At 40.4% G+C, this 22,703-nt stretch overlaps 1 protein-coding gene across 1 annotated transcript in view; it reads left to right on the top strand.

Annotated features, from left to right (window-relative positions):
- Window positions 1-9,551: 9,551 nt before the first annotated feature.
- Window positions 9,552-22,703, top strand: part of LOC144013718 (chemokine-like protein TAFA-1) — a 47,445-nt gene continuing 34,293 nt past the window's right edge. The window contains exon 1 of the mRNA XM_077512882.1: window positions 9,552-10,250. The gene's annotated coding sequence lies outside the window, so the exon portion shown is untranslated. The remainder of the gene's footprint in view (window positions 10,251-22,703) is intronic.

The raw sequence follows: 22,703 nt of genomic DNA, 5'->3' as shown, positions 1-22,703 counted from the left end.
AACGTGACATTCAGCAGGTAGCAATAGGAATGAGGTTAAAGAGAAGCAAAGAGGGAAAAAAATCAAGACTTGCTATCAGTGGCAGTACCCATAAGCTTTATATCATCCCCTCTCTCAGCAGCTTGAGTGTAATCACTGCTATGAACTGTGACTGATGTCAGTAAATCTCACTTTAATTGGGACCGCACAATTTAATCCGGGCAGCTATTCCTGTGACAACTGCAACTCTGCTAGGAGTGCTTGAATGAATTGAGCCATTGGACCCCGAGCTCACGTTCTACCTCATGTGTAAAACAAGACTCATACTGTCCATTTAATCCAACGCGGCGGTTAATAAGAGCTGCTAATCTTCTTTCCGACCTGACAGTAATCTGTTTTTTGGCATGTTTACATCAACATGCAGTCACGTCACGTCAACTGAAGATGGAAGCCGTTACTCATCATCTGTGGAGTGTGGACAAGTTTAAAGGGAAGCTTGACTCATTGAGCTATTTTCAGCAGTTAAAAGTTAATACAGTGATACCTCAGCTCACGAACATAATTGGTTCCCAGAAAGTGTGTATAAGGCGAAAAGTTCTTCTTCCGAACATTTATTTCCCATAAGAAACCATTAAAATGAGAATAATCAGTTCCCAGGTCCCTATAAAACATAATTTTCTACTAAATAAGCCTTAAAACTACACAAAAATATACCTTATTTTATGTATAATAAATGTGCTATTGTATTGTAATTAAAGAAATAAACTGTATGATAAAGTCGTTTTATTTACCTTTGTGTTGGTAGTTCTTAAGGATGGTAGCAATGGTAGACTTAGCGTACTGGTACTGGGACGCTAAGTCACACAAACGCACACCTCGTTCGTGTTTTTCAATGATCTCCTTCTTCTGCTCGATCGTAATTTTCTTTAATGTCTTATGCTATGTTCTCACCAAATCCGAAAAGGCGAACTGGAACGCTTCATTCGCGAGCGTTTCACCGCGTAGAGTGTTTTTGGAACGGTTGCCGCTCATTCGCGCTTTCGTGCTCACCGGAGCGGAGGAGGCGTGTCCCTTGGTGAACAAGGAAGTGGAGCACTTTAGGAGTCAACAAAAAGTGAGCACCGCCAACTACTTTCACCTCTTTCCTGGGACTAAACAGCCGTGGCACTATTTTCTCCTTTTTTGAGGTACGTGATAGCACTTTCGCTTTTTTTAGTGCCGCGAACTCCATTGACTACAATGCAAACGCGCCGCCGAATCGCCGTCCCTCGCTTTTGGTGAGAACGCAGCATTAGGCTTAACACTAGCCTGTGGTGGGGTCCTTTTCGGTCCCATAATAGCAAAAGTACATTCAATATGGTCCAAAATGTCTATCAAACTCAAACCGCGTCCGCACTCAAAGAACGGGGGTGACGAACTGGGACGCCGTGAGCGTGCGTCAGCTTCTCGTGGCCGTCACCGTGGCACTGTTCGATCGCGTGGTTTGGTTCGTCCGCCGAAAACTAGTTCGTCAGCAGATGCTATATGCTCGCGAATTTAATGTTCTTGAGGCGAAAAGTTCGTGAGCTTAAGCGTTCGTCAGCTGAGGTTTTACTGTACTTTGTCCAGAATGAATGTGATAACTTTTTTTTTTTTTTTCATGAACTAGGAACCTATTTATTCCACAAATATTATTTTTTTTATGGCTTGTTAACCCAAATTGGTGTCTGAAGCCTCAATACTATCAATTGCTGCCGGATTGAGTCGATAAACAATTTAGACTCAGGCTCGCATCTAGAATTACCAGAATGCAACATGTGGATAAATAATTTCACACAATAAATGATCTTTTTTTTTTCTTTTCTTTTTTTTCTTTTTTTTTTAAAAGTGATATATTCATGTATTTTACTTGTATTTCAACAGTTTTGGTAGCCAATTGTGCTTAATTAATTGACTGATTATGTTTAAACCCGACTTTTATTTCAATGTTCTTCAATTTCTCCTTACTTTTATTACTATTGAACATGAGTTATCATTAAGACAGCTGTGGCACAAGCGTAACATAACATTTATTGAAATTGCTTGTCAAAAAAAAAAAAAAAGACACTTAGCCAGCACTCAAAATCAACAAGCCATGCTAACTGCAGACTACAGTAATATTTAGTCTCACCTTGACATTTACAAAGAGTAAAACATGAAATTTAAAAACCAATTGATTCTTCCCTCTCAAACCACCATTTGTCACTCCGTACTTGCTAGATGAATAAGAAGGGAATATTTGTTTTCTTTCAAATAGCTGAGCACGAGGGCAGTGGTTTTTTGTGTTTTTTTTTTTTTTTTTGTGTTGGATACCCCAAAACCTTTTTGTACATACGAGTACCCCTTCACACGTACGTGATGATGATTCTCCAGAAGTGGAACATAACACAACTCATTATTAAATGAAAGTTTGTTATAAGTTTATTTCATTTCCTGAATTTGAAAATTTAACACTCAGGCTTCGTCTTTGTTTATTTATTTATATATGTATTTATAGGCGGCAAGGTGACCGAGTGGTTAGCACGTCCGCCTCCCAGTTCTGAGGACTCTGGTTCGAGTCCAGGCTCCGGCCTTCCTGGGTGGAGTTTGCATGTTCTCCCCGTGCCCGCGTGGGTCTTCTCCGGGTACTCCGGTCTCCTCCCACATACCAAAAACATGCATGGCAGGTTAATCGGGCGCTCCGAATTGTCCCAAGGTGTGTTTGTGAGTGTGGATGGTTGTTCGTCTCTGTGTGCCCTGCAATTGGCTGGCAACCAGTTCAGGGTGTCCCCCGCCTACTGCCCAGAGCCAGCTGAGATAGGCGCCAGCACCCCCCGCGACCCTTGTGAGGAATAAGCGGTCAAGAAAATGCATGTATGTATTTATTTATTTATTTATTTTAACTCCAATTAAACCTAAAAATGGGCGGCACGGTGGTCGAGTGGTTAGCACGTCCACCTCCCAGTTCTGAGGACTCCGGTTTGAGTCCAGGCTCCGGCCTTCCTGGGTGGAGTTTGCATGTTCTCCCCGTGCCCGCGTGGGTCTTCTCCGGGTACTCCGGTCTCCTCCCACATTCCAAAGACATGCATGGCAGGTTAATCGGGCGCTCCAAATTGTCCCAAGGTGTGTTTGTGAGTGTGGATGGTTGTTCGTCTCTGTGTGCCCTGTGATTGGCTGGCAACCAGTTCAGGGTGTCCCCCGCCTACTGCCCAGAGCCAGCTGAGATAGGCTCCAGCACCCCCCACGACCCTTGTGAGGAATAAGCGGTCAAGAAAATGGATGGATGGATGTATTTATGTATTTATTTATTTATTTTTACTCCAATTAAACCTAAAAATAGTATTGCCTTGAAAATAAATAGCAAAAATTAAAAAAAACAAAAACAAAAAAAACAATGAAATCAAAATAAATAATAAAACTGCCTTTGTCATACAGCAGTTTTTCTTTTCACGAGTCATTTGAGCTTTAATGAGACACTTGAGTTGATATGCGGCTAACATAAATTGGAGTGCGCATACACCATTTTATTGACAAGCTTATGAAATGACTGAGAATGTTTATTGCTCATCTTTGAAATAAAAAAAATTATTAAACGTTGCAACGTGTTCAAATACTCCGAAGGGGTACACACACACCTGCGACAGCCTGAATCAGATAACAATTCATATAAACGCACTTCAAAGGTGCCATTTGCAGTCTTTAAAAAATGAAAAATAAAATCATATTTGTTACAACTGTCAATATGACTTGATATGAGTACATGGGTGGAATAATCTGTGAAGAAATTTTTTTTTCCCTCCCTGGCCCAATCTTGTTTCTCCAACTTTCACGTCACACGAGCGTGTAATGGCATCCTGTTTGGGAATCACTGCAGTATTGCATAAATGCTTATGGAAGAGCTGATCAAATAGAATTGCCTCAACATCATATTTGAAAGTTCATTTTTCTCATGATCCGGCAAGACTGCACTATGGATTCATTTGAGCGTACACTAAAGAGAAGGCCTTGAACTTCCCCGTCATGAGTAATACTTGGGAAAGAGTCGACAGCCAAAGGACTTAATGCCATTACGCTGCCCATAATTAACAATCTGTGAAACGCATTCCCCAAAAGCCAGAACAAAATGGCTTTTTTGTCTGCCGACTATTCTAAATATGTGCGAATTATCGTCTATATGCACATTTACCCTACTTTTCTGCGCTGACAATGCAGAACCCCTCTGACCAATATCCTGAATCTGCCACTCAAAATACATTTCGGCTTTGTTGGAAGGAATGTGTCACAGAAAGACTGAGCGTGGAGGCTCTGTGCTGCCTATTAGGACTATTGTTTCTCTTTATCTGGCCAACGCAGACAACCGCCGACTTGTATGTCCGTGGACGACGGCGTTCTCGTGCGCCTTTTTACAGGAGGAAGACACGGATTGCAATCTATCCTTTTGAATGCCACGCTGAATCACACCGCCGCATAAACACGTTTGGCTGAAGAGTAAATGGCATTCGCCCGCTGCCCGCAAGGCTGCCCGCGAACACATTTACACGCCGAGCACACACATGGAGTAATGTGTGTCATGTGGCTGATGAAAAGCAACTGGCTTGTCTTCTCGGCCTATCAGACACGCTCGAGTGACCAAAACGGCCTCTTTTAGTTTAATTCTCTCCATTTTGGAATGTTCAATCTCAGATCTCTCCCCGTACCCGCGCATCTGCGGATGCCCACCAAAAGCTCCCCCGGCGCCGTGCCCTCGGGAATCGACACCCGTGCTTGGGCTGAGAGTGCCAGCATGACAGGAACTGGGCATGCAAGCGGGGGGAGAGGAGCAGAAATAATTATAAGAGCAAGTGAGGCGTATCAGCTCGTCCTCGCCTCCAAATGGAGAGCGGGGTGAAACATGATGGCGCAACTCGACAGCATGCATGGCTGTGCGCTACCTGAACCGTTGAGAACTGCTGAGTTTTCACATTTGGTCTATTTATTTATTTATTTATTTAATTATTTGTTAAAACCAACAGTCTGTACCCATGTTGTGTTATTTTTATCATTGTTATCCACCTGAAATTTTTGAAAATAGCTTGACAACAAATCTATTAACGCTATTGAACGCCCAACTCTTGCCTCACTCTGCGGGAGCTTTGCAACATTATGTTGCTTCAAGATTGAAAGTCTGGATGTTTTTTTGTTTTTTTTGTAGACAATAACGAGTGAAAATTGTTAGACACATTTGAGTAAGCCTGTTTTGTTAAAAAAAAATGGACAGCTTTAATGCTTTGTTGCAAGTGGATGCATCAATAAGAAGGGAAGTTGCCATGCAGATTGATTTCTACCCAAGAGGCAGCTTATTCAGCTCATTATTATTTTTTGGTATTGCATCATTCATGACTCTTAGACTTTTGAAATAGAGTTTGGGAAGATGTAACCACAGTTTTTTTTTTGTCTGGTCAGGCGGTGGTATTGAATTATCTTTTTTTTTTTTAGCATATTAAATCAGCGATTGAACATGATTTCGAGTTGGTGTTGCACTGAAGTTGGACTGCAACGGTATATGATAGAAGTATAAATAATAATACCAGCTTGAGAGACGTAGTGTGTTTGGCAACTGAAGCAAGATGGCTTTCCTGACAATTGTTGATTTTGGAGATGCCAGGATTCCCCCCAGATAGCGACTATGTGCCGTTTTTCGTCATTGTCTTGAACACGAGTGTTGTGCCTTTTGTAATGTGACTGAAGTGAATCAAGGTCTTCAGAGGTTCTTGACGCTCCAAGGGCACTCTCTCATAAAGCTGCGACGGACGGGCATGATGAGGTTGTTGCTTGGTGAAAGGTGCATGATTGAATTGTTTCTCTAAAGCAGCCACATGAAAAGATGTAAACCAAACAGCGATGTCAATATAATGTCTTTATGATAGGTCCTATATAGGTTTTTCAAAGAATGACCTTCGACTTTGTGGTCATGCAGTACATGTACGAAAACACATGTTTAATGGATAAAATGTTTCAGTAATTAACCATCATGTACTATTGGGTTAAAATGACCCATTTCGACATTGACAGCCATAAGAGTAAAGTAAATGTTATTCTTTCACAATGACATTTGATGACTACCTTAGAGTGACTCATAACACAAAAATGAAGATGTAATTCTTTTGTACAGGTTCTGCAAATATTGAGGCTGTTCAGGTTTGTATTTGATCCGTTACTCATACCTGTTAGTTTGGCGCTTCGGGAAAGTCCACATCTTTGGTGCGAGGACAAAACATCACTCATTTGCCAATAACTGGGCATAAGACGAACAACTTCAGGCAGTTAAGAATATTCAGAACTGACATGGAATTAGCAACATTTCTGCCTGATAAGTACATTTAATACCTCTTATTGATTTTTAATTGATTGTACATTCCAAAAAATAAACATTAAACCGTTATACCGCTATAAAAATACGCCATTTAGAATAAGTCATGCTATCAAGACGGCAGCTGTGGCTAACATTGGCTTGTTGCATACAATGCTAATGCTAGCTTAATTCTGCTAGTGCTGCCATTTTGTTGAAGATGGAAATGCAGACATTCAGCATTTTTAAAACTGTACATCCCTCTTTCTACACCACTGCAAATTATCACAATATATATTTTTTGTGGAGTTAAAATGTGAAATCTCTGCCAAGTTGTTGTGTAATCTTTTTTTGCGTAGTCCGTTCAGAGCGACATTTTTTTCTGCTGGGCAAAATGTATTTTTTATTTTTGCTGATTTTTACTATTTTCCCACATAAGAACAACATGATTTTTTTTTTTTTTTTATCATGTTTTTGGTTCTTATAGACAGTGGACACCAGGAAAATATGGCTGTTAACGTGTTGTAAACATGAGCTTATATGCAACATTTTTAACATGAACATCATGCAAATCAACTTGCGATTGTGATTAGCTAGTTAAGATCCAATCATGAACCAGAAGTGTTGACATCATCCAAATTATGTGTTTTATTGGTTTAGAAACGGAAATATGTCATATCCACTGCAACCATCTATGGGTCTGAAGGGGTTAAGTCAGAAAAGTAAGCAATGAGTGTTTGTGTGTCCCTCATGCATGCTACTTGTGTTTTATTACGTTCACCTGTGTCCTGTCATGATCTGCCCTGCTCCTCTTGTCTCCTCCAATCAGTTCTCTCGTTCCACTTGTGTTCTGTCAAAGTGTACCTCGTGTCGGATCTGTCTCTGTGTCTTTAACTCTGTTCAACGTGCACGCAGCTGAAATCTGAAGTCACAATTAGAAATGTTGCCACGTAGACAGAAAAAGCAAGAAAGTAAACCAACCGTGTGAATGCTTACTGGGAAAGAGCTGCATGATGCTGCCGTGCTTCCTTCTGACTTTGCCGTGCATCATCACCTGCAGGCTGCAGCAGCTCGTGAAACATAGAATGACAAACAACATAAGTCACCAAGTGACTCCTGCACAGCCAATCAGCTGTAATTCATTCTAATGTATTCATAAGGTCATTTAGTGGTGATGGATTGTTTAGGGCTGAGAAAGTGGGAAGCAAATAAACACATTCGTTGAGTCTATGGTTGTTTCATTTGTCTTAAATGCAACGTTCCGAGCTCATCAGTGTTTCGACAGCAGCCCAGAAGTTGCTCTCATGACACCATGTCGAGGCGCACCTAAATCGTCTTCAGTTTACATCTAGGAGTGAGGATCGAACATTGAGGAGGTTCCACTCAACTAGCTAAAATTCAGGAATCACTCGTCCAGTCTTCCGAAGAAGTCTTAGCTCCTTGACAGTGACAACATTGGGTGTGTATCAGATGGATTTGGGGAAAAAAGTTAATCTTTTGTCTGAGTCTGAAACTTGCAGGACGGCATTTTGTGTGTATTTTTTATTTTTTATTTTATTTTTTTAAAATCACTTATGGGTTACCATAGCTCAGGTTCATGGCATCTTTCGATGAAACGTAATTCTGAACACCAAGTGTAAGGACAGGATATCCTGACATCCAGTCGCAGTCACATTTTTTTTCAAAACCAGAAGAAGAAAAAAGAAAACAGCCATTTAAAAAAAAAGAAGAAGAAAAAAGGAGACAGAATGTGTTTTTATTGAGCACAGGAGGTCTCAACATGTCTTGAATGAACAGAGAAGGTTGCGATGCTCAAGAAATCGGACGTCATTACTCAAGTACACATGCTGTATTGTACAAAGTAATTACCACACTACTGGTCACTTTATCTGTGCTTGATGATTCTCCGGGTCATTTGTACAGCTTATCATTTGTTACCGAAATAAAATAAAAACGAAAATGCCTTTTTAAAAATGAAAACTAACTGAAAATACATTTTATGTTTACAAAACTAACTAAAATGAACTATAATTATAGCAAACATGTCCTTTGTTTTAGTCTTCGGTAATTAATTGAATGCATGAGCCTTTGGGGATGACTTTAAATGTAATTTTTAGTAGATTTATTTTGATATAAACCGGAATAATGACGTTTGAAAGTTTGTCACACAGAAGTGACGTCATCTAGCAGCAGCCAATAGAAAAGCAACAAAAGATGACATCGCTCCCATGGTGTTTTTTTTAAATATTGCGCACAAGTAATACACATTTCTTAAAAAAAACACAAAAAAAACAAAAAAACCTAATACTAATACTGAAACTAACAAAGTAAACTATTCTAACTTTTTCAAAGAACTAATGTAATCAGAAGGGTTTCAAATTTAGAAATTTTGTCTTTTTCTTTTGTTATGATATAGGCCGACATGATACATGATTTTATGATGAAATTACAGAATGAAAAGTCTCCAAGATACTGTCTTACTGTACATTCTATTTTGTCCGAGGTCACCAATTATAAGACCCATGAAATAATTCGTTCCATAGATTCCAAAATGTACAAACGTTAAAAAGCCATGCTGTACAAGCATCCACCTTTTCTATGGGTTAATTCAGCTGCTTATGTAAACAATTGTCCAAGCAAATCACAAACAAAAGCCCCAATTAAGCGTCATCATGGCAGCGTGAAGAGTGTGATTGCAAATGAAGGCCGCGTTACACAATAGCACATTTCAAAAAGTAGGCCCTCTCAGCTGTCTAAATAGGATGATTGCTGCTGGGCTGAAGGGTACTTCAGCGAGGGGCGCACGTGTGGGAGGCCTCATGTAAAACATCACCGCCAGTGAACTTTTTTCAGTGTGCAGAGACTCGGGTGTGTATCTCACACTGGGTTGCCCTCATGGAACAACAGTCTCCATCTTTCTTGCGCCGTCATTGGTGACAGGAGCCGTTCAGTGAGGTGAAGGGCGGTGTTAAAGGAGGCGCATCCTTTGTTGCAAGAGCCTGATCCTTATTATCCTTTCATAACATAATGATGTCATTATCTCCCTGGGAAACTACTGCATATATGGCTAATAGCAACCATCTCTCATGGGAAAATTCAGTGTTGTTACTCAAAAAGGTTGCTTTCTAAAGTAACTAATAGTCTAACGCGTTACTTTATTCTACAAAGTAGTCTGATTAAAGTTACTGTCCAGAGAATCAATGCGTTACTCCACATTTTCATGAAGAATGCAAACTATCTCACTGTTGTAACAGTCACAAACAACTACTGCTAACTACGAAGATGAGGCAGAAGTCATTGATCACCACACTGAATTCAGCCATGGTCTGGTCATGAATGGTTTGCACATTCAAAACAAAAGTGATGATACTTTTACTACTAGTTTTATTAACCAACAGGCACACAACACAACAAAAAAAGTGTGCATTATGGACCATAAAAGTGGTAAAAAAAAAAAAATTATTTCCATCCTCAACTGGTCCGTGAAGCATTATGGGATGAGGTCGTCTCCGCCCTCTCGCCAGGGGGAGTGACGTCAGACAAGTTACGTTTTCAGTAGGGGTGGAACAAAAAAACGATTCGACCGAACCATCGTTCGTCAAGGGGAGCTAAACGACCGTATCGGTTGCGAGTGAGGCTTTATGGTTTTCATAACAATAGCAAGAGTTCTGCGCCGTGCTCTACTTGTTTTGTTTACATTTCAGTAGCATCACCATTCAAGCTACTTCCGTGTTTCCGTGCTCGCGACACGGCGCGCGCGCGCGCAACGAGTGACAACATACAAATGGAGACAGTTAGCAGAAGCCGGTGCCGTACATCTCGGTATTTCCCATGGCTATCGAGTCCTCTCGGTGCACGTGTATGTCCCGGGCCGGCGTTGGTACTGCGCGCGAGCCAAAAAGAATAACTCCCGTGACGATCCAATGCATGGATTCAAACGACACAGGTATGTCCCACAGCCAACACACCAGCTATGCTAAAAGCACACTGCAAGTATCTCATTTCTCAGTTTGTGGCTCCCTGTCAATGTCTACAACTAGCATGAGCAGCAGATAGGAGAACTGAGACGTGCCCGCGATTACGACAGCCCAAAAAACAAAATATAAACAGTAGTGATTCTGTGGTCATCATCGTGTCTCAGATTAAAAAAACAAAAAAAGATGTCATACATTAACCAAAAATGAAAGTGATGACAAAAGAAAAAACAATTGTTAAATACAAAAATTGTTGATTAAAAAGGGAAATGAACTTTTGGAAATATTTTTGCATATATTAAGTGGTTAAAATGTGTTTGATAGATTTATTGTTCCATAAGGTGGCTTCATATTTCTTTTGGCTGGACGGTAGGTTTATTTCATGTCTTAAATTTATGTTTCTGAAATACTTCACAATGTGCAAATATTCTGTTTAATTGTGTTGGTGTCTGTCTAAAGGTTAAATATTTATATTTAACATTAAATTATCAACCTTTTGTTTTCCTGATCCTTATTTTGAAGAGAAAAAACAAACAAACCAAAAAACAATTATAACTGTCAATAACTACTAATAAATATTTAAACTGATACATGTGTACACACTGGAATAGCGGAACAAACAAACAATAGAGGAATTTAGGGGATTTTCATTTTCAACTTGGATAGACTTTTATTTTTTGTTTTATAAAAAGTATTTACGTTACAAGAAGTCAAGAGAGACTGCCTATTTTGTTTTTCATAAAAAAACCTTTATTTTCATGTTAAAAATGCACTTTCAATAAAGTATTTGGAACTCCGTTTCTACTGCATTATTTTTATGTTGAGATGATGTTATCGGCAGCTGCTGAAAGTAACTAAAAAAGTAACTTTTAATCTAACTTAGTTACTTTTAAAATCAAGTAATCAGTAACGCAATTTAGTTACTTTTAAAACCAAGTAATCAGTAAAGTAACTAAGTTACTTTTTCAAGGTAACTGTGGCAACACTGGGAAAATTAACTATGAGCCTATAATTCACCATTTGACACATTTTTCTCCCATGGCCACTGTAACCATGCAATCTCTCTCCATCTATAGCAAATTCCACAATCTACACTACCATAGCCTTCCCAACATCACATTTCTGTTTGTCAGATTTCACATTTCCATGTCCTGGCTACATTATGAAAATGAGAAGCAACTCGTGTCCCTTGCGGCTGACACAGGCACAGTCGTTGTGTGTCTCAGCCTGCATCTGTCCTTTCTTAAACCATTTTCCCCAACTCATCAACCCGCGTGTGAACCCAACTCGTGCAAAATCGCTCATGACGCCCAATTTAGGAAAGCATTGCTTTGGAATTGAAAAACCCTGTCAAGTAAAGTCAGATATTTGTTGCTCAAAACATTACACATTCCTGAAAATGTGCAATGACAGAATTATGTGACATTCAGTTGTGGAGATATAGAGTTCAACTGACTTTGAACATTTCAGTTCTTCAGATTTTGTGGGCTTCTTCAGTTATTCGGCACAACATATAGTTAGATAGATAGCTTTACATCCACCCCGAAAATGCATCATTTCGATTGTCCGTTCGTGTGGCTGTTAGAGAGCCCCGTTGTCGTCCGTCTGTGCTTGCACGTTGCCCCCGAAAAAGGTGGAAGAGCGAAGGAAGTTTGTTTTTAAAACCTAACATTAATAGCCAGCATGTGGACCGTGTCTTCGCAATGGCGCACCCACTTTAGAGTGCCTCGTTGTTAGCCGTGATTGTGCGGCGGGGGAGTGACATGTTGACATGTTCTGATTTCAGCCAATCGACAGTTAGTGTTCACGTTTTGTAGTCCTTCATGAAAGAAGACTACCGTATTTTCCGCACTATAAGGCGCACCTAAAAGCCTTCAATTTTTTCAAAAGCTGACCCTGCGCCTTATAATCTAATGCGCCTTATATATGGATCAATATTGAGCCGCAACAGGTCTCGCTGTCAAGACGCTATCGGTGACCCTGCATGATCGGTGACGCGCATGCGTAGAAGATCCCGCCATCTTGGATCGCTAGCTAATACTAATACTTTACCTCAGAGAAAATAATAAAACAGCTGTTTATTCATTTTGGAGTTGTCAGAAAGCTGGTTTGTAATCTATTAATAAAGTTTGACTGAACTATGTGACTGTTTTGTTGACATTCCCTTTAGCGCAGCACCATCTAATGGATACATAACGTAACCCCAGCCTCTACTGTAGCGCCATATATATGGAAAAAGTTTTAAAATATGTCATACATTGAAGGTGCGCCTTATAATGCGGTGCGGAAAATACGGTAATTATCTTCTGTGTTTAATTAAAATAAGCCATTATAATCTGTTTTTACTTTGAAAAACAATGAATGAACCAGTAACATTGGTCAACATCAACCTCACTTTTTTAATCACTATATTAGCACGAAGTACGAAATAAAAAACAATCAATTCATTTGCTGGCGTCAGCAGGATTAGGGAATGTGGATTTTGGGCGTCAGTCCGGGCTCTACTGATCTTGGTCTCGGTTTTTGAAACACCCCATCCTCCCTTAAAAAATGTTTTTTTTTTCTTCTTCTTCATGATACATTTTTTTGACTAGTGTGACTTATAATCTGGATCAACTTACATAGTAGTCTGAAAAATACTGTACCATTTTTTTCATAATCATTCAAATGTGGCAGTGTTGTTATCATCACTCTTCTTTGTAGTGTGTCAAATGTAAAATACTTACTTACAGTATTTCCACTTCACACAGCCTTCAAAAGTAAAAAAAAATCTGCAGGGACCTCGACCTGAGTAGTCTGTTTGGAATCAAGCATTCTTGTTGTAACGTAAAAAACTACAGTAGGGAAAACAAAAATAGACGCACACAAATACACGTATACATGTGTACTGTGTGTGTCGTCGTATGCCGATGAGTTATGGCCCTGGCACGCAGGAGATGATAGGTCCATAGACTTATCAATAATGTATCATCTGGTAAGAGAAATGATAGGCACTCAGCTGGTACGTTCTCTTCAGAAGTAAGCCATAAATTTGCAGGGCAATAATAATGACTCTTCTCAGGGAAATAAAGGCCACCCTCTGCCCCCCAACCCCTACGCCACCCCACCCCCCCTCCACAGTCATAAACCTGACTCGCTCTTCCATCGGCTGGAAGAAAAATGTTTCCTCTCTCTGCACCCAGCAGTCGTACACAGGGGGTACTTGAAGCAGCCAACTTGATATGCAACCATCCCTCTTTACAGGGGTGAAAAAAATACACTTTCGCTTTTCCTATTAGCTATCCTCACATCCCGCAGATGGAGGCAGGCAAATAACTGGCGAGCTCAAGTTCACGCCAATAATTTGTTTCCTTTGACCATCAAATATGGCCATGCTGCAGTTGACTTTATTTTGATTTGCATGATCATTTTGGCCATATTTATTACTTTGTGTCTTGAACAAGGAAATAAGCACTTGAGACAACTGAATTGGTGAGAAAAAAAAAAAAAGTTGTATTTTCAAGGTACTCTCACAAATACAATATTCAGAGGTTCCATGGCCAGCTTTAGTGTGCTGCTTGTTGAAGATCAGCATGGTGCTTTCTTCCATTATTACCTGTTTCTTTATTTCCCCCAACTGATGTAATCTGCTTTTTTTTTTTTAAGGCTTTGTTCCCTGTTTTGTTTCCGTTTATCTTCTCTCCTCCTGTTTTTATTTCCTTATCAGACCTCTTAGTTTTCAGTTGGGTCTTTACTTTCAGCTTCTCAGTTTTCTCCTCTTTCTGAAGAAGTGTAATCCGTCCATGTTCTTGTTCTTGTCAAACCCGTACAAAACACGTAGGCATACCAACTGAATGTGTTTTGAACTCATTTCTCATTACATTCACCTTTTGGTCAGCATTTAGGGCAAACTCACTCCTTTATATATTAAATAGATATGAAAGGCTCTATTGGACATGAGCATTTTCACATTTCAAGTGAAAGCTCCCTTTATATTGTCCGCCTTTTTTTTTTTTTTTAATATCCAGCCATCAAATGTCAGATTTTTCTCGATAGATTTCATTACCTCTCGCAGCTGACCTCTGTCTGCCGCTGCGTTTCCTCCAGCTGTTCAAGTCACACTCGGGCAGCAGTGGCCCAGAACAAATGCTCGAGGACGGAGCGTGCCAGGGTTGGTGTCCATAATCAAGTCTTGCGAGCTGCAAGCAGGCATCAAACAGTTTAGGCTCTGTTTGTTGTGCTGAGTGCTTTCCGCAAAAAGGTTGCATGAGACACTCTGACCTTGTCAGGAGCGCCAGGATGAGATTTCAACCAGATCCTTCTCTGACTGCAGAGAAGATGGGCAAAGATTTGACATATGTCATATAATATAAATGATATCTTCCTGAATTATGTTTCTTCCAGAGCCACCTTTTATAACCTTGCTTCTTTTCACGTGTTATTCCGTCCTTGCTCAGGTGTCAGGACTGAAATGTTATGAATTACAGCAGTTTTGTGGCATTTTATTCCCTCAGTTTGTATTTGAAGACGAAATTATGCTTCATTGCAGCATATTCAGGCTTCGATTTAAATATTCTGCTAGACACCCGTGACACTGAGCACATGGGTTTAGTACAGTCCTCAAATAGTGGGGTGTGCCCTCCATGGGGAGTGTAGTAGAATAAAGCGTAATGGCACATCCACTACAGTAGAAGGCAGTGCTGCTCTCATTTCATTTGTTTTAATACATTTAAGCAAATTGGTGCACTTTGTTACATAATTAAAGCAACAATGTTCCATTAAACGTCTGTAGAGGGTGCTGCAGACCCCATTTTATGTACTTGTTTTTTTTTGTTTTTTTTTCCCTTTTCCTTTTTTTCACCCACTCACACACACACAAACTTACGTGGTCTCCCAGGCGGAGAAGCGAACCCACTCCACTGAAGGCAAGTGACGGTTCCACTTCTCCACCCGGAGCCCCATTTTATGTACTTGTGTATGACAAGTTTAAAATATACCATTTTGGGTGTTTGTCTTCATGTTTAGGCCACTGACCTGAATATATGACTGGCCAGCGGATAGCCCATACACGCCCGTGCAAGCTGTTGAAATCACATCTTGCTCCTCCCACCTCACGAGCAGACTACTGTATAAACTACACGGTATATGTACAGGTGAGACATATACAGCTCGTGGGCAGTTAGTATAAGGCTGGGGGGCGGGGTGAGGGAGGTTCACTATTTTCTAACTCATTCACTGCCAGTCCAGGAAAAAAAAATAATCTTTGACGTCTATAGCCGTCTATGGCAGTGAATGAGTTAAGAAGTTTAAAAAAAAAAAAAGTGGATGGTATGCGCTGCTTTGAAGCCCCCCTCTTTCTTTTGTCACTCAGTTCCTTAGACCCCAATATCTTTTGTTGAATTACTATGATAATTTTAATTATTAATTATTAATTAATTATTATTTTAATTAAAAAAATATATACAAGTTTCCTCCTGTAAACATCATTAAGCATATAATTTATACACGTATATAAGGCAAGTTGTAAAATATATGAAGTCCTCTTGTTTATGTTTAACAAACTTAAAACACCATAAATCATGCTGTTTCTACTAAGAACTGTAACAAATATTCTCCAATTTCGATACTGTAAATGTATAGGGTCATATGCCGAGAAACGTTCCTTGGGAGGAGCAATATGGCGGCTTTGCGACTTCAAAAGTCTTGGCCTATCGGCTATTCAGTCATATATTTGGATCAGTGGTTTAGGCCCTCAAAAATGTGATTCATTACAAAGAAGTAGAAGAAAAAGAAAAATTTCTACACAATAGGGACAAACATCACGAATCGTATCCGTCGACGGAAGAAAGGAAGGAAATGTGCCGACATGCGGCGATTACTACTCATTGATGGGGGGGCCACCAGGCTTCTAAATCACTGAGGGCGTAACAGAAAATAATTGAGAGGCACTGATTTAGTAGCATTCATTTTATTTGTAAACATTTGAAGGGCAAATAGGGTTTCATCTGGGGGCGATGAAAGCAGCCGTCAGAGAAACAAATTACAGGAGCAAGCGTAATTGTTGGCTTTATCACGTGACGTTTGGGAGTGAGCCGATGGTGGCGTCTGTCATGATTGATAGTGTGACATCTCGCCAGATTTTCATCCCTTTTCAAAATGCTTCAAAGACATCGTTATCTCCTTGCGTGATGGTTCCTTATCTGGAATACAAGAAATGCATATCAAGCTGTGGACGCTCGATTGCAAATATTCACGCAGATAACTGTAGATGACATTCTTAAAGGCCATGGATAAACGTCTGCTATTGTATTCATGTCACGCACCTGACAGCCAATAGAGTTGAACAGTCGCAGATCTCAGGAGGTATTGGGATGCTTACTGGGATGGAACGGCCAAGCCCAGAGCCAGAAGGTAAAAGCATCTGCGTTCTGTGCTGACTATCATCAGCAGTTTGAACGGGGGGAGAAAACCTCAACATGGAAGCCCGTAGTTCTTTGTTCATTTGAATATTTCCTAATGTGCATGCGATGACATTTGACTCAGGATCAAACAGCGTCGCTCTGGCTAAATGTCAATATTGGACTCGGGATGTGATGGGAAACATTTGCATGTGGTTATTCCATTCTCAGGAATTAAGCATGCATAACGCTTATTCTGCTTTTTGCCTACATTTGCTTGCATATCGCACCTCAAGTGCAGAAAGGTTTGTGCCCAGCAAGTTAATTAGTTGTTTCGCTGCCTTGCTTCTTATCCACAACAAGGCTGGAACGCAAAAGATTGATATCCCGAAGAAAGGCTATTAAATGTTAAGATCAACTGACGTAAAAGGTGTAAAAGCTCAATTTCCATTCAACATTCAGGGTGGGGCCTCGGCAAATTGAAAAATATCCCACTCAAGACTTGTTTGTATTGATTTCACCCACTTAGATGTTAATACTCCACTAAGAGAGATTCAAAGGCGAGATTTGCACAGCGGCTTCAATCAAGATAATCTTATTTCTTACTTGGCTGAACTTGAGAGTCGCCTCATGCAGATAAAGTAGACAGCAACCGTTTCCTATTGACCTTTGTGGAAGGCTTTAGAAAACAAAAAACGGCCAATGAAAATGCAAATGAGTCCCGAGAAAGGCAGCACCGTAACTTCTCAGTGACGAACTTACAGACAGTGATGTATAGATCTCTCAGTAAAGATGTTTGAGTTCCACTATCATGAACATTTTCTCAACATCTTTGTGTGGGTGAGGATGTTTTGCTCCTAATGGTTTTCTATCCACATCTTCTGCTTTGTCTTTGTTTCTGCACGACATGATCGTCACCATGTCACGTCGTACATGTCCAAAATAAATCAACCCTCGGGTGTGTTGTTGTTGTTGTTGTTGTAATCTGAATATCATCTTAAAATGTCATGTCTTTTTTTTTTCGGGGAGTACAAAAAAAAAAGGCCTTAAGTGATTCTCATAATGACACGACTGTGGCACTGCTGAGGGGGAAGCTAAATAGACTAGAACCATCCCGGCTCCATAGTTCTTCCTGAGACATTTTCAGCGCTCCCACCCTGAGCAAAACACAACGATTTATTGACATTTTCACTGTGCTTAGCCGCCCTCTGGAAGAAGCAACTAACACCTTATTTTGTAGGCATGCCATTTAGAAGCACAGAGGCAGACAGGCGTTAAGACAGAACCCATCGTGCTGCCATTATTACTTGAAAACGCGATTTGATGTTGTACATGTTCCGAGTAGTCACGTATGTAACACGGAGCTCCCTGCTTGCTCATATCTGTAATAATCATTTACGAATTAGGACATCTGTGAACACTATAAGCTATTTTTTTCCTTCTTCTTCCAGGCTTGCTTTTCAGAGAGCCGCCGTCAGAAGCATTCAGGGAGAGGTCCATTGAATCAGCAGTGCATGAACCTCTTTCAGACAGAAATCGGTGGTCTGCAGGTCAGAAAAATCTTTGTGATTGGTTTGCTGCGCTGCAAGGATGACAGACAGGAGGGCATTTGCGTTTTTATGTGGGTGGTTCACAGTCCCTCACAAAAGACAAGCTGGATTGCGGTTTATAAGAAAGCCAATAAGGCACATTTCTATTAGGAGTGGGATCAGAGCGCTTGTCAAGTCATCGTAAATTTGTATTTATCCTGAGCAGGGATTCCCTCTGTTCCTCAATATGAAATATATTCATATTGAAAGATAAGATACTTGAAGTAAGAGGTCAGATTGCTGATTTTTTTTTGTTGTTGTTGTTGTCATGAATGTTATGGATTCTACATTTCCAACGCGGCTAATGTTGAAATATATGAGGAGAGGCCACATGAACAAGAAAAGAAGAAAACCGACCTGATTAAATTGATTGGAACCGTGCTTCTGTTTTTACAGCACTTACCCGTACTAGTCTCCTGACAACAGTCATTCAGATTCGTAAACCTGAATGTCTTCCACCAACTACGTACTAATGACTGAACTGCGTTTGCCATCTACAGAGGACATTTAGTGCTTTTCAATTATTCCAAATGTAAAATGGTAGGACTTTGCTACCTTTCTCTTTCTCATTAAGGAAAATGGTGTCCACCAGTGTAAGCACATTTTAGTGGTAGAAGAAAAAGTGTCTAATGCTGTTGAGGTAATTTCGGCATTTTTTGCACAAGTCCCTTTACAATGCATTCAAACATTGTCTGTCTTGAAGATTTGAATTTGAATTGCCAGTACATCCCTGAATAATACAGATCATTAAAATTATAAAAACTTTGAAATTGGTTGATATGATGGTAGAACAGGTCTCCAATTCTTAGAAGTCTTGGATCATTTAGTTTGAATTAGGGATGGGCGAGTACCGATACCCATCAGGCCGATACCAGCCTTTTTTCAAGTACTCAAGTACTCGTGACGCAGACGAGTACAAGCGACCGATGGCAGAGGGGGAAGACGTTAAGTGAGTCCTCCTTGCCTGTAACTGGCGCTAGCTTGCAGCAGTTTTTCACCAAAACTTCACCGGTTTGGAAATACTTCAAAATTGTGAATCTTAAACTAAAAGAGCATTTTTGTGTTTTATTTTGAGCGTTAAGACTATTGAAGAGTGACTGTGCTAGTTTTTTTGTCACAATTAAAGGAAATATATTTGTTTAAAAATATCTTTTTGTGATTTTTTTTTTAATTTGTCAAAATGAACTACTGGTATCGGCAGTTGGTATCGGTATCGGTGAGTACTGAGGGTCAGAGTATCCGTATCGGTCTGAAAAAAAAAAGTGGTATCGAACATCCCTAGTTTGAATCACACTAATGATATGGTAGTTACACTGTCTCATTCTCAGGGAATGAGTTTCTCTAAATTGCATTGAATTTCATTTGAATTGAATTCAGTTCCACTTCCTTCAAGTAAAATTTAAATTCAGTTCAACTTCATGTGAGTCAGAACCAATCAGCATGGTGTTTAAGTAATGTTCTCCATAGTGGACATTTGGAGTTACATCCTTCATTTTGTTCTGTTTTTTTCTGTTTACTGTATTGTGAAAAATAGTAATTATAGTATTAAGATGTAAAAAGCCCACTAAACAAAACAACAACAAAAAAGAAAGATATTTGCATTGGACAACATATTTTATATTTTTCCTCTAGACAGTCAGGAGGCAGGAGAAGGAAAGGGGCGTGTTCAGACAGACAAGGCAATACATATATTTTATTTATGTGCGCTACACCACTGCAGGTGATTACTTTCAAGGATATGGATGGAAAGAAACATGTTTAAAAAGTTTGGAATATCTATGAAATATTTTAAACTATGATTTATGGCAGAGCAAATCTACCTACGCATGTATGAAATACGTGTATTTAAAAGCAGATCTTTTCTATTCCCTACTGAATAAAAATAGACTCCCCTGGCAAGCAGCCCAGGGTGTAGTGAGCATCTCGTTCAAAATCAGCAGGGATTGAATCCAGCTCACCCGCGACCCTAATGAGGACAAGCAGCACAGAAAATGGATAGATGGACTGAAACTTGCCATATTTTGTTGGACCATGACAATAAATCAAACAAATCCACAGACAAACAACCTGTGTCTCTCACTACCCCAGGGAAAGACATTATCCATCCATCCATCCATTTTCTTGACCGCTTATTCCTCACAAGGGTCGCGGGGGCTGCTGGCACCTATCTCAGCTGGCTCTGGGCAGTAGGCGGGGGACACCCTGGACTGGTTGCCAACCAATCGCAGGGCACACAGAGACAAACAACCATCCACACTCACACGCACACCTCGGGACAATTCGGAGCGCCCAATTAACCTGCCATGCATGTCTTTGGAATGTGGGAGGAGACCGGAGTACCCGGAGAAGACCCACGCGGGCACGGGGAGAACATGCAAACTCCACCCAGGAAGGTCCGAGCCTGGACTCGAACCGGAGACCTCAGAACTGGGAAGCGGGCGTGCTAACCACTCGACTACCGTGCCGCCGGAAAGACATTAGTCAAGTAGGAATTCACATACTCAACAGTGGAGACAATGTCATAAACAAGTAATTGATAGATGCAGTTAAAATAATGGCCTTGACAACCGAACCAAAGCACTAAATCAAAGCAAGCCATCAAAATCTATTTAATCCACTTCAATAAGTATATTTGGACCTTTGCATAAACTGGTCTGTGATTGGCCAAGAGTGGCTTCAGTAAAAAAAAAAAAAAACTTGTATATCATTGGTTCAATAAATGTAAATGTAATAAATGCGCTAGCAAGGGAAAAAAAAAAAAAAAAAAAGGCAGCGCTAGCAAAAATGCCAAAACGCTGGACATCGTTTTTTTACCCTTCCGCGGAGTAACTGCCGGTGTCTGAGATACGCAGATGGTGGTCTCTTTTAGACTCCATTGCAACGAAACACTGTACTAGTTCCGACTTCGCGACTCCAGGAAACAATGAACGAGAACACGCATGACATCACATCCGCAGACAGAGGGCGGGAAATTCGAACGAATCGCATCGGATGCTTCCTGAAAAATATTGGCCAGAGGCTTGTAGGAGTACCCATTGTGAACAGCTAAGATGTTGATATACGAATTAGAATATGTTTTAGTCATAAATGGTCAAATAAAAGGCTATTGTAAAGATATTGGGGGGGGGGGGGGCATCCTCCATATTGCAGCTTTAATGAGTGGGCTGGTTTCATGGTTTCATTGTAGCAAATTAGGCTAAAAAAATAAAAAAATTCTATTTTACTTCCTTTATCGACTTGCACATTTTTCTAGTCTCATTTCTGGTCAAATAACGCATCATGCTGCGACAAGTGTTACGTCAGACGTATGAATACAGTTCTCGTTAGCACAGTTTTCGCCCACGCGGTATTGGACATAACATTTTGGCAATGAAGATGAAGTTTCACTTTGCGCTGCTGCCCTTGTTCCTCGCCGCCAGTCCCTCGGTCCCACTTGGTATGAATATTTTAGGACTGGCGGCGATCGGAATAGCGAGGCTGACCGCTATTTTCAGCCATCACCAGACTATTTAAGCGCTCTCAGACCCCTGCCGATGTATGAAGACTGTTGTCTTTTTGTTTGGACATTTTCCTGCTCCAAAGAGCGTTCGAGAAAGGCATTGGATGCTGATGGGCAAGTCGAAAGTCCTCTGTAAGATGGCCGATTGGAAGACGAAACAGAAAAAAGTTTAACTGCCGATTAGAAGTACTTATGTAAGTCAACTAGTTGACTAGTTTACTGTGTCCAACTCTTACTAGAGAACATCACTATCAATGTACTGTCCGTCTCTAACAGTTTTGTAGCTGAGGAAAATGCATCATGAATGCCTCGAATACCGGGCATAATCCTACAAACTTTGCTGCAGGGTTGAAGATGCGTCTCTAAGGAGATATTTCTACTCACGTGATCGCCCCATCTTAGGAGCTCGCTGTTCCGCTCAGAAGAACTCAACAATTCGTAATATTTTGCTTCCCCCTCTAAACGGCAAATCTTTCCTGTACTCAGGTGTCTCATCCAAAGCCTCTGAGGTTCACGCTGGCTGTGTTGCCTTCAGTGTCTTGCTGCTGACTTCACTCCTTCCTCAGCTGGGGATGTGCTGTCTACCTCTGAAAGTTATCATAATGAAATGTTTTAAGCTGTAGAGATGGCAGCATGCGGGTTCACACCTCTTGTGCACGCCAGACAGAGATAAAAAAAATAAAAAAAATAAAAAATCACATGCAGAGAAATGGAGAGGATAGAGCTGTTTATCCGCACCACTTTTTTTTTTCTTTTTTTTTTTTTTTTGGAGGGTGGGGGCGGGCTAAAGAGTAATGCATAAACTAACATTGAGATGTATTGCAGTGAATATAAAGTGTACACACCCCTGTTCAAATGCCAATTTTTTTGTGACATCAAAAATTAGACTTGTGCAACATATTTTTTTTTTAGAGTGGGAAATAAATTAAATAACTAACATAATGTCGCTGTCGTTGTAAA

This window comes from Festucalex cinctus, chromosome 2, assembly GCF_051991245.1.
Source record: "Festucalex cinctus isolate MCC-2025b chromosome 2, RoL_Fcin_1.0, whole genome shotgun sequence".
Classification (NCBI taxonomy): Eukaryota; Metazoa; Chordata; class Actinopteri; order Syngnathiformes; family Syngnathidae; genus Festucalex; species Festucalex cinctus.
Note: the sequence above shows the minus strand (reverse complement) of the source record. Positions and strands in the feature narration are given on the sequence as shown.